Source organism: Bidens hawaiensis, unplaced genomic scaffold (genome assembly GCF_021521415.1).
Source record: "Bidens hawaiensis isolate Kalapana, Puna unplaced genomic scaffold, B.hawaiensis_p1.1 tig00025860_1, whole genome shotgun sequence".
In the NCBI taxonomy this organism is placed as follows: domain Eukaryota; kingdom Viridiplantae; phylum Streptophyta; class Magnoliopsida; order Asterales; family Asteraceae; genus Bidens; species Bidens hawaiensis.
In genome coordinates, this window is record NW_027494156.1 from 250,115 (window position 1) to 260,948 (window position 10,834).

The following is a 10,834-nucleotide window of genomic DNA, read 5'->3' on the forward strand; positions in this document are numbered from 1 at the left end:
CTTATTAACGAGGCTAGCCGGACCCTGACTAAGCTTGTGCTTGACTTCTTTAACCTAAGAGGGACCGAGCCCTATGTCTAAGTGCTGTACTTGTCTCGTGAATGATGTTACAACTTCGAGTTTGGTTCGTTTATTGTTTAATTATTTTTATATGTTACTAAATGACAACCATGACAGTAGTTAATTAATTTTGTGTGCTATACTCGGTGACATGCGACTTGATCGTCATGTTTCTACTTTTGCTCGCATTTTAGACTTTCTTTATATCAATAGTTACTTAAATGCGTGAGACGCGTCAATAATATTTCGCTCAGATGTCATCCAAAGCTATAGGTGATCAAATCGGGTTGGTCAAAGGAACCGGAACCGGTTCAGAACCGGTTCCATTAGTCAACATCACTGTTTAAACCGGTTCCATGGTCGAACCGGTTAGGGAACCGAACCGGTTCCCCAACCCTCGGACCCGGAACCGGTGGAACCGGTTCCTAAACCGGTTCTTACACTGTAACCGGTTCCAACCGGTTACAGTGTAAAATATTATTTTTTTTTTCGTTTTTCGTTTCCGCTGCTTGTGTAGGTGATGATTTGTGTTCTTCTGATTTCTGAAGAGGCTCATGCTACTTTTGTTGTTCACCCACAGAGCAATGGTAAACAACATATTGAACTTAATGCTATGAGTGTTAGCGTGTTTGAATTGATTAGTCTGTATCGTGTATCGTGTAATGGTGAACTTAAATCTGTATCGTGTTACATTTGTTGAGTTTGCTATGTATTATAGTCTTTTGGCTTACGCAAGTCAAATGCTGAATTATAATCAAGAGCGGTGTTATAAGATTCGTATTTGTATAACATGTTAAATAAAAAAAACAATTAACATAAAATTCATTTTATTTACTTTAAGAAGTTCAAAAAAAAAAGGTTACATGTTTTAAAATATTCAAAAAAAAAACTAACAAACCATTAAACTTATAAATATAAAGTTGTGACATATTATTTCTAGAAAAGCCTTCTTGTTCGTCGTAATTATTGAGTGACGACTTATTCATCAGAATTACTTGTAGAAACGCCTTCTTGTTCGTCGTGCACTCGAACATCAAGTGGTGTTTCGTCTTCCAGAGTGGTTACGTGTTGAACACGATTGATTGAGTCCAAGTGATCCTTCAAGCAAATGCACATCTCCACCGACTCCGAATTCAGTCTTTTTCTTCTCACCGATATTACCCTGCCACTAAGAGAAAAAGCAGATTCCGAAGCTACCGTAGAAGCTTGGGCGGTTAGTAAATCACGGGCCATGGTGGCAAGAATCGGAAACTCGGTTTCCTTTACCTTCCACCAAGCCAAAACATCAAAAGTGCCATATTCCTCTTCGGATAAACCGGTAGAGAAATCATATGCACTATACCTTCCTAGTTCGCTTGAAGGGGTGTTACCCCTTTGTTTTTTAGCCGTTACGTTGCGAACGGTGTTCATAAGGCTAATCATGGGGTCTCGTACTCTAGGAGCACTTGAACTTGATGAAGACCCCCCCCCCCCCCGGCGTAGGCATGTGTATGTTTGACCCATATTTATTTATATAAAAGTCATACATAAATTTAAAATTCAAGTTAAAATCATTTTGTGCCTCTGTTGAAAAGTTTGGGTCAACTTCATGCATATCTAAGGCTGAAAAAATTTCGTCTATCACACATTCAACCCCCGTAACATTTAACATTGGGTTTAAAGCGGCGGCGCAAGTAAAAATCGGTGGCAATTCAAGAAAGTATTTTTTTAATTTAAACTTCATTGGTAATATGATGTTTGAAAACATTGGACTTTTATTTTCAAATTCTTTAAGATTGTTAACGATTAAAAATAACTCCGAAAGAACCAAGTGACTTGTCGGATAATACGTTCCCGATAGTTTCGTAGTTGATGTTTTAAAAACTTCAAGAAAAGTCGATAAGTCATTGATAATTTCCCATTTCTCATTTGAAAAGGGGATTGCCAAATCATTCTCGGCAAGACTAGAATGAAACATTTGTAAAGTGTCTCTTTGTTTCAAAGCACTTTGAAACATTATGCAAGTGGAATTCCATCGATGAGGTACATCCCAATTAGCTCCCAAAGCTTTTCTTCGCGTATCTTTACAAAATTTTCTATAATCCATTTGTCTTTTTTTACTTTTCTTAAAAACTTCATGTAGGATTACTCTAAAATCGTTTATAACCGATGTAACCTCATCCGAAGCAAGTCCGTCTTGCATGATTAAATTAATGATATGTGCAACACACCTTGAGTGAAAAAATACACCATTGCAAATCGGCGTATATTTTAATTTTAATTTATCAACCGCCGATGTATTATTTGACGCGTTATCAAATGCAATTGAAAATATTTTATTTTCTAGTTTATAAGTTTTTATAACATAATCTAAAATTTCAAACAAATTATCTCCCGTATGTGGATACTCAAAGAGTTCAAAAGCAATGGTGCGTTTCATCATTTCCCACGATGACGGGTCTACCCAATGAGCGGTGACACAAAGATAAGATTCGGGTAGACCATGTGGAGCCGACCAAACATCAGTAGTTAAGTTTATTCCCGTATTTATATTTTCAAAATATGCAATTAGTACCTCTTTGGCCTTCTTCCACAATTTTAAACAATAACGTTTAAGAGTATGACGACTTACGTGAGTGTATTGTGGTTGAAGCGTATCTCGAATCATGGCGGTTAAGCGAGGGTTGTCGAAGTGGCTAAACGGCAAAGCTTCTTGAATCACAAACTTCGCCATACGATCTTGAACTCGATCAATTTGATATGTAAATATTCCGCCTTCACTATCCATTTGCGTTTGTTGCGACTCGACGTTCTGTTTCAACGCCCTGCAATACGGTCTTTCGATGTGTTTCTTCAAATTTGAATTCGAAAGTGGGTTTAAATAAATCCCACAAAACTTGCACCGAGCCTTCAATGAATGGTCACTCAATTCAACCAAATCCCAATTGCACCAAATCTCTTGATTACGATTATGAGGTTCAATACGAACGAAACTTGGTCCGGCGGTGGAACCTTGACCAACCGATGATTGTGAGGCAGCCATAACAACAAATATGAATATAGAAGAAGAGAAAACAAGAGATTAGAGAACTCAGAACGTTGTAATAGCGTTTTTTTGTATTTTTTTGCGTTCGGGTTTGCGTTTTGAGTGTTGTGATGAACCCATTACACCAAATACCTATTTATACTAGTAGTGGGGTGTTTGGGGAGCCAAAAAACGGCCATTTTTGACCGCAAAGGTCAAAAAACGGCCATAAAACCGTTTCCCAACGGCTAGAACCACTCCAACGGCTATAACCGGTTCCGAACCGGTTCCAGACTCGGTTCCGGTTCGGTTCCGGTTCCTACCCGGTCCACCTCCAAACATGTCAAACCGGTCCCGGATCGTCGGGTTGAAACGGAACCGAACCGGTTCCGACGAAAAACGGGTAGGAACCGGTTCGGTTCCACCGAACCGGTTCCAGGAACCGGTTTTGTTGTCCACCTATAGGTGATCAAATCGGGTTGGTCAAAGGAACCGGAACCGGTTCAGAACCGGTTCCATTAGTCAACATCACTGTTTAAACCGGTTCCATGGTCGAACCGATTAGGGAACCGAACCGGTTCCCCAACCCTCGGACACGGAACCGGTGGAACTGGTTCTGACCGGTTCCTAAACCGGTTCTTACACTGTAACCGGTTCCAACCGGTTACAGTGTAAAATATTATTTTTTTTTTCGTTTTTCGTTTCCGCTGCTTGTGTAGGTGATGATTTGTGTTCTTCTGATTTCTGAAGAGGCTCATGCTACTTTTGTTGTTCACCCACAGAGCAATGGTAAACAACATATTGAACTTAATGCTATGAGTGTCAGCGTGTTTGAATTGATTAGTCTGTATCGTGTATCGTGTAATGGTGAACTTAAATCTGTATCGTGTTACATTTGTTGAGTTTGCTATGTATTATAGTCTTTTGGCTTACGCAAGTCAAATGCTGAATTATAATCAAGAGCGGTGTTATACGATTCGTATTTGTATAACATGTTAAATAAAAAAAACAATTAACATAAAATTCATTTTATTTACTTTAAGAAGTTCAAAAAAAAAAGGTTACATGTTTTAAAATATTCAAAAAAAAAACTAACAAACCATTAAACTTATAAATATAAAGTTGTGACATATTATTTCTAGAAAAGCCTTCTTGTTCGTCGTAATTATTGAGTGACGACTTATTCATCAGAATTACTTGTAGAAACGCCTTCTTGTTCGTCGTGCACTCGAACATCAAGTGGTGTTTCGTCTTCCAGAGTGGTTACGTGTTGAACACGATTGATTGAGTCCAAGTGATCCTTCAAGCAAATGCACATCTCCACCGACTCCGAATTCAGTCTTTTTCTTCTCACCGATATTACCCTGCCACTAAGAGAAAAAGCAGATTCCGAAGCTACCGTAGAAGCTTGGGCGGTTAGTAAATCACGGGCCATGGTGGCAAGAATCGGAAACTCGGTTTCCTTTACCTTCCACCAAGCCAAAACATCAAAAGTGCCATATTCCTCTTCGGATAAACCGGTAGAGAAATCATATGCACTATACCTTCCTAGTTCGCTTGAAGGGGTGTTACCCCTTTGTTTTTTAGCCGTTACGTTGCGAACGGTGTTCATAAGGCTAATCATGGGGTCTCGTACTCTAGGAGCACTTGAACTTGATGAAGACCCCCCCCCCCCCCCGGCGTAGGCATGTGTATGTTTGACCCATATTTATTTATATAAAAGTCATACATAAATTTAAAATTCAAGTTAAAATCATTTTGTGCCTCTGTTGAAAAGTTTGGGTCAACTTCATGCATATCTAAGGCTGAAAAAATTTCGTCTATCACACATTCAACCCCCGTAACATTTAACATTGGGTTTAAAGCGGCGGCGCAAGTAAAAATCGGTGGCAATTCAAGAAAGTATTTTTTTAATTTAAACTTCATTGGTAATATGATGTTTGAAAACATTGGACTTTTATTTTCAAATTCTTTAAGATTGTTAACGATTAAAAATAACTCCAAAAGAACCAAGGGACTTGTCGGATAATACGTTCCCGATAGTTTCGTAGTTGATGTTTTAAAAACTTCAAGAAAAGTCGATAAGTCATTGATAATTTCCCATTTCTCATTTGAAAAAGGGATTGCCAAATCATTCTCGGCAAGACTAGAATGAAACATTTGTAAAGTGTCTCTTTGTTTCAAAGCACTTTGAAACATTATGCAAGTGGAATTCCATCGATGAGGTACATCCCAATTAGCTCCCAAAGCTTTTCTTCCCGTATCTTTACAAAATTTTCTATAATCCATTTGTCTTTTTTTACTTTTCTTAAAAACTTCATGTAGCATTACTCTAAAATCGTTTATAACCGATGTAACCTCATCCGAAGCAAGTCCGTCTTGCACGATTAAATTAATGATATGTGCAACACACATTGAGTGAAAAAATACACCATTGCAAATCGGCGTATATTTTAATTTTAATTTATCAACCGCCGATGTATTATTCGACGCGTTATCAAATGCAATTGAAAATATTTTATTTTCTAGTTTATAAGTTTTTATAACATAATCTAAAATTTCAAACAAATTATCTCCCGTATGTGGATACTCAAAGAGTTCGAAAGCAATGGTGCGTTTCATCATTTCCCACGATGACGGGTCTACCCAATGAGCGGTGACACAAAGATAAGATTCGGGTAAACCATGTGGAGCCGACCAAACATCAGTAGTTAAGTTTATTCCCGTATTTATATTTTCAAAATATGCAATTAGTACCTTTTTGGCCTTCTTCCACAATTTTAAACAATAACGTTTAAGAGTATGACGACTTACGTGAGTGTATTGTGGTTGAAGCGTATCTCGAATCATGGCGGTTAAGCGAGGGTTGTCGAAGTGGCTAAACGGCAAAGCTTCTTGAATCACAAACTTCGCCATACGATCTTGAACTCGATCAATTTGATATGTAAATATTCCGCCTTCACTATCCATTTGCGTTTGTTGCGACTCGACGTTCTGTTTCAACGCCCTGCAATACGGTCTTTCGATGTGTTTCTTCAAATTTGAATTCGAAAGTGGGTTTAAATAAATCCCACAAAACTTGCACCGAGCCTTCAATGAATGGTCACTCAATTCAACCAAATCCAAATTGCACCAAATCTCTTGATTACGATTATGAGGTGCAATACGAACGAAACTTGGTCCGGCGTTGGAACCTTGACCAACCGATGATTGTGAGGCAGCCATAACAACAAATATGAATATAGAAGAAGAGAAAACAAGAGATTAGAGAACTCAGAACGTTGTAATAGCGTTTTTTTGTATTTTTTTGCGTTCGCGTTTGCGTTTTGAGTGTTGTGATGAACCCATTACACCAAATACCTATTTATACTAGTAGTGGGGTGTTTGGGGAGCCAAAAAAACGGCCATTTTTGACCCCAACGGTCAAAAAACGGCCATAAAACCGTTTCCCAACGGCTATAACCGGTTCCGAACCGGTTCCGGTCGAACCGATTCCAGAACCGGTTCCGGTTCAGTTCCGGTTCCTACCCGGTCCACCTCCAAACATGTCAAACCGGTCCCGGATCGTCGGGTTGAAACGGAACCGAACCGGTTCCGACGAAAAACGGGTAGGAACCGGTTCGGTTCCGGTTCGGTTCCACCCAGGAACCGGTTTTGTTGTCCACCTCTAGCTTGACACATACAAAGAGGAAAAGTGACAATTAGCTATCAACTTAATGTACTAATCAAACATTAAATAATCCATGATACTTTAACGTCTCCAAAGTACAAACCCGTCACCAATACACATATTATATACATTCCGGTTTCATTCTCATTCGACTATACTTTCAACAACCTCAAAAATCCCAAACTAAAACCTACACCTCAAGATTCATATATCCTGACCGAACTGCGAATCGTCTGTCTGCAAACCGGGCATTTAGGAGTCAAATCCCGCTCAACAGACAGCGCTCATCGTGGGCAACAGACTAAATGCCCACATGGTACAAATGCAGACCGTCTCCGTCTCATCAAGCAGATCACACACAGCTGCCCTTCTGGAACATCAGCGCCCCCGTCCTCTTCTGCTGGCAGGTCAGCTTCCGTCTCATTGGTCTCCTCAGCATCATTTTGCTGCTGAATCTGCCTTCGTTGTCTCCATTCTTTCAATTTGTTCCAGTTCCTGATAACGAGACATAACTGTTGATTAAAAGCTGCCAATTTAACATAATTATTATAGACATTAAACCTATTTTTGGAGTATATTGCTACAGTACCTTACGACAGCGTAGCCAAGGATCCCGGTTGCTAATGAACCACAACAATTCCGCTCCAAAATAAAACTTTTGTCCTAAAGGTGAGCTCCATTACCATTTTAGCTTTGCTCATATTTGTTCTTGCAAAAAACAGTAGGTTGGTTAGTCAATTAGATACAAAGAAGTGTCAACTGTGTCAGGTTTAGCAGGTTGAACCTAAACAATGCCCATATATTGATTCGTGTCAAAATCATTAACCCTAACATGAGCCGTTTAACTCATTTATCTAACCAAGTCAATCTGGTTGATAGGTTGGCGGGTTGTAAAAGAGTTGATGAGTTTTTAATAAATGGGTTAAGGGGTTGACCTAGGGGTGTGCACGGGTCACTTTAGGTCGATTTTAGGCTCAAATTGAATGAAAACCCGAAAATTCGGTTTGAGTTTTAATATACAATTCGGTTTCGGTTTCAGTTTTTTTAGTTTTACCATTTGAGATAGAAATTTTTGGGCCGAAAAAGAATTGGCTATAAATAGTGCATTAGGCTAAAACTTTTTGTTAACTACTGATTAATTAAATATTAAAGATTTGGGTTAAAATATTTGGGTTACACTACTTATATATTAATACAAATTACTTAAAATTCACAATAATTAATGAAAATTCCATTAATTCAGTTGGAATCTTTCGGTTTTAATTATATGCAAAACAGAACCGAAAATTCGCTTTTTACGAAATTATAAAAATCAAACCGCCGCTTTATGTTTGGGTTCGATTTTAAATTGGTTTCATGCACACCCCCAAGTTGATCTTTTTGATTAAAAATGAGTTAAACAGGTCAACATGAACACAGCGCATTTAATTAAGCAAGCCAACCCGAACACAACCCGTTTACTAAACAGGTTAGATATGACAAGTTGACAACCCAAAACCTGATTCTTTCTTGTTGTGTGAAAATATATACATCAGAAATCAATATCATTAGCAATTGATATACAGTTGATATATCCTTACAAGAAAAGAGGTAGATCATTGCATGCTGTGACTTCAGGAGTTCCATTTTTCATGCTGACTAGGCCAACTGCAGTGATTTCCTTCCCGACCGGTAGAATTTTCTCTTCGTCAAGAAGCCCAACCTTCAACACCACCAAGAAAGATTTAATAAAACCAAAATCAAATAAGAAATGTAGTGTAACAAGATTAATGTGTGGACTTACCGGATACTCATGACCAAAAAATGCCTGAAGGAAGGTGTAAGGAGAAGCACTAATGGGCTGCAAATTATGGTACACAGTTGTAAGAGGTAAAGGATGCCTCGAGCCTTCCAAGTTCACAACCAGAAAATCAGATTGTGGCCACATTCCCCCATCAACAAGGATAAAAGGAACCTGCCAAGAAAAAAAATACATATGAATATCACATCAAACTCTGATTTCTGATGTAAGAAGATTATGAAGTTCATAAGTTGTTGCAATAATATAAAAGATAGAGGCAGTAGTGATTGGTGAAAACAGAAGTAAAGTGGGTCACTTTTTAATAATATGATAAATAGATAAAGTGAAAGATAAAACTATAATAGTAAATTAGTAATTGTTGTACATTTATGTCTTAATAGATAATAGAAACTATAACCAACAAGTAATTAAGCACCACACAAAAACTCTGTATCATGTCTAAGCAGCATACTGATCCTGAAAAGATTAATACATTGGACGTTATTCATTAATATTGTTTAGAATGTTGATGTGAAAAAATCATCTATTGTTAATTGATAACAATATTGAAAAATGTGATCCAAGTGTATGCCTCTCAAAAAAGAAACTAGTGAGATTAATGGCATTCATAGATTAAAAGAAGTTATTTCTGATCTACAATATAGTAATAGCATGGATGCAGAGCAGATTTTAAAATATCCAATTACAATGTAGCTTTGATGGCATCACTTGCAGATGAAGATGACAATCAATAAATATTAATATCTTGTGAGATTAACGGATGCAATAAAAAGAGAGTGAATAATAGTTTCTCAATTGAAAAGACATCTAGTGAAGTACATAACACACCATACATTATTTAGAACCTTATAGACGTGTTACATTAGTAAATAAGATACTTGAACTGAAGGCTAGAAGCCTAGAAACACAGGCAGTGTACTTGACCATCCTAATATCTGAACTAAAATATCAAACCAAATAAACAAGAATTATGATGGTTGGAGAGAGCAAAAGCTAAAGTAGCCACATTATGAGCTAGATCTCAAGACAAATGAGTGTGCCCTAAAATTATCTATTACAGTTTATCAAGCTGAACGAGAAACCAGCGCATTCATATCAAATGTAAAATGAAATATGCATGCTACTGTTAACCGTCCACACATATAAGTACCATTCATTTATGTGTTTTCTGCTAAGCACCTAAGTTAGGATCAAGTGACTTCGAAACCATATATGAGTTGTATTAACATTGACAAGTCCTCATAACTCAAAGTAACAAGATTGTTAAAGTTACCGTTCTTAGTGATGAAGTTTCTTGCTCTTTCCAGTGTCTTGAAAACAAGGAACGAACATCCGAAGTCCATCCAAAAAAACCTCTCCATTCGTTGTATATGCACTGCAACAAGATAATTCACCCTTCAAACTCAAAATCAAAGATACAGAAACATTTGATACATCAGCCAAAAAGCCAGTCAAGTTATTCCCGCCATTTATATATACAGAATACATCACATCAATTCTAGATATAAGTTAATCACAGTAGCCAGAGTCCACATCATTCTATCTATTAGTTGAGCAATTTTGCATAGGCATGTACACAAACCGTGTGAACACGAACAAAGGCATGTTCATGTTCGTTCTAAAACTTTAAACGGACACGAAGTTAATCGAACAAATATTATGTCCGTTCATTTGAAACATGAACATGCTCGTGTTAGTTTATGTTTGTTCGTTATAAATCTAAACAAACAGTTCACGGACATAAACACACGTATATGAACAAAGTAACAAACGTGAACCAACACAAACAATTCAATCACAACACCTCTAATAAATCAACATATAAACAAATTCTGAAAGAACATAAACAAAGATAAAACAAACATAAAATAACGTTCACGAACATAACTGAACACATAAAGCATGTGTTCACGTTCGTTCATTTAATTAAAAAAACAAAAATTTATGTCCATTTTTGTTCGTTTATTAAATAAACGAACTTCTCACCAAGCGGTTCACAAACAGTACAGTGAACGTCCAGTTCGTCTACAGGCCTAACTTTGCATAACAAACTAAATACAGTTAACCTAATTCAATCACAACACCTCTACTGAATCAACATAAAAACACATTTTGAATAAAATTCATGTTAAAAATCATTCTAATTTTGAATAAACAAACGTTTAATTCGTTTACAAGCCTTATTCTGCACAACAAACTAAGTTCACATGACCTAATTCAATCGCAATTCACAACACCTATAATTGCTCAACAAATAAACAAATTCTGAAAAAAAATTATGTTAATGAAGATATATAAA

General features: G+C 37.1%; 1 pseudogene across 1 annotated transcript; it reads right to left on the reverse strand.

Moving 5' to 3' along the window:
- Positions 1-6,778: 6,778 nt before the first annotated feature.
- On the reverse strand, positions 6,779-10,146 carry LOC143572476 (E3 ubiquitin-protein ligase SPL2-like; annotated as a pseudogene). The gene is made up of 7 exons (XR_013142264.1): positions 10,118-10,146; positions 9,955-10,033; positions 9,809-9,910; positions 8,518-8,688; positions 8,315-8,436; positions 7,324-7,442; positions 6,779-7,229 (listed from the first exon to the last, which is right to left on the reverse strand). The product of XR_013142264.1 is annotated as an E3 ubiquitin-protein ligase SPL2-like (transcript).
- Positions 10,147-10,834: the final 688 nt, after the last annotated feature.